A 2458-nucleotide genomic window follows, 5' to 3' on the forward strand; every position below is an offset into this window, starting at 1 on the left:
ACAAAAATACAAACAAAAATGAAAAATATCACTCTCCAGAAAATACACACAAACAACAATAAAAAAAACACAACCCAAAAAGCACACCCAAACACAAGCATAAAAACACACAACACAGACAAAAACACACTCAAACAGCACACATACAGAAAACCTACAGCACGCACATAAATATATGCACACTCACGAACACACAGAAATGCAGAGAAAAACACATAAAATAGGACAAAAATATACTGAAAGACACACCAAATGCACACATGCACAGAATATACAAAAAATACACAGAGACAAAAGCCACACCCAAAATCATAATTGAATGCACACAGAAAAACACACGCACAACCATCACACAATACAGATATACAACAACTCAAGTGCAAAGCCACACATACACAGAAACATGATAAACAAACACACTCTTCATGCGATATCAAACAGTCTGCAATGTGGTAACAATCCCAATAGATCTGTAGTCCTCACTATTTTCCAATGGTCCCTCATTCTGTTGCCTGAATCATCACTGCCACAGCCCTCTTGTAGCTGACCATCAAACTGAGGTGGGGGATGGTCTCCTGGGTTTGGTACATCAGGATCATAGAATCCTTATGGAGCTGAAAGAGACCATTCGGCCCAAAGAGTCTGCATTGACTCTCCGAAGAACATCCCACCTAGACACTGCCTCCACTGCCTGTAACCTCAACTTTTCCCTTGACTAACCCACCTAGCCTGCACATCCCTGGACACTATGGGGAATTTACCATGGTCAACCCATCCTAACCCGCACGTCTCTCGACTGTGGGAGGAAACCAGAGCACCCGGAGGAAACCCACACAGACACGGAGAGAATGTGCAAACTCCACACAGCCACCTGAGGAAGGAATCGAACCTGGGTCCCTGGTGCTGTGAGACAGCGGTGCTGACTGCTGAGCCACTGCGCCGCCCCATCCTCCCGTAGATTACAAAGTGATGGTGAACCTTTGATAAAACACTGAGACATCCCGGTGCCAAGAGTGCGCCCAATAAAAGAAGCACAGCAACAAACAGGTATTGGCCGAGTGCGTCGTGTGGGAGGAGTCGCATACTGTAACAGATGTGGTGTATTGTTGACCCTTTCCAAAGACTCATCCCGGGCCCTGCTCAGACTCCCCCGCAGTTCATGAAACATCGGCAAAGTCTCTAAGCGAAGGCAGGCAGGCCTAGTCTGGTGAGAGGGCCTGTTCTGTTTCCCATTTTATTCTGGTTAAAGCTGAGAGGTGTTTACTGCGGCATGTGCTCAGTCTCGTGCACAAGTACATCCGTTTTGAAACAAAAAACCGGCCCTTGGGAGTACAAGCTGCATTCGTATAGCGCCCGGAGCAGAATGCAAGATGCCTCAAAGGAGGGCGTTCTGTAAAGAGAACCTGCTGCTGAACCACTTTTGGGGGGGTGGGGGGGCGACTCAGTGTCTGCTCAAAGGGTGTTTTCAGGAGCATTTTCTCAAGGAAGGGACAGGGAAGGGGGAAGAGATTTAGGGAGGGAATCCAAGAGCTCCCAGGCAGCAAATGAAAATCTCAAAAAGGAAAATCAGTCAAAAGCTGCGAGTGACACTCTCATGGTCTGACCCATCTTGTATGGAGTGCCAGTGTTACTGGATGCTTCCCTCATCAATGACAAAGTGATGTACAATCAAACATTCACCCAAGACCTGTGACAGGCTCCTGCCTGCTCTGACAGTAGATTAGATCAGATTCCTGACAGTGTGGAAACAGGCCCTTCGGCCCAACAAGTCCACACCGACCCTCCGAAGAGTAACCCACCCAGACCCATTTCCCTCTGACTAATGCACCTAACACTACAGGCAATTTAGCACGGCTAATTCACCTGACCTGCACATCTTTAGACTGTGAAAGGAAACCGGAGCACCCGGAGGAAACCCACGCAGACACGGGGAGAATGTGCAAACTCCACACAGACAGTCACCCGAGGCTGGAATCGAACCTGGGACCCTGGTGCTGTGAGGCTGCAGTGCTAACCACTGAGCCACCGTGCCACCCGTGAGGGTCAACTCTGTTAAAGGCCTGAGCCCCAAAATGCTGGAACCTAGAGAGCTCGCGACCATCGAGGTGAACTCTGAATAGGTTCACTTTCTCAGAGAAAATAATCAGGGCTGAGAGTGTAATAATCCGCTGAATATTCGCAGGGGACCATTTAAAAAAGGATTTTTAAAAATACCCTAATGTTGAAGTGCTGCTTGATCATAGTCAAACAAAAACAGTTGGGGAAAAAAAAATTAGGAATGAACAGGGAAATCCCCAGGTATAAATACTACAGGCCGCAGTGACACCAAACACCTCTTGGTATCGCTGTTGGCTAATCTGGTGCCACATACCTCTGCAGTGCACCCCAATGGGAAATGACGGTTACTACACCCAGCTGTGGGTCAATTTCCTCCCAGATGGGACCAAACTTTCAGAGA

General features: G+C 47.8%; 1 protein-coding gene across 1 annotated transcript in view; it reads right to left on the reverse strand.

Annotated features, from left to right (window-relative positions):
* LOC122542020 (serine/threonine-protein kinase BRSK2-like) overlaps window positions 1–2458 on the reverse strand; it is a 175407-nt gene that overhangs the window by 29625 nt on the left and 143324 nt on the right. The window lies entirely within an intron of this gene.

Source organism: Chiloscyllium plagiosum, chromosome 39 (assembly GCF_004010195.1).
Source record: "Chiloscyllium plagiosum isolate BGI_BamShark_2017 chromosome 39, ASM401019v2, whole genome shotgun sequence".
Classification (NCBI taxonomy): Eukaryota; Metazoa; Chordata; class Chondrichthyes; order Orectolobiformes; family Hemiscylliidae; genus Chiloscyllium; species Chiloscyllium plagiosum.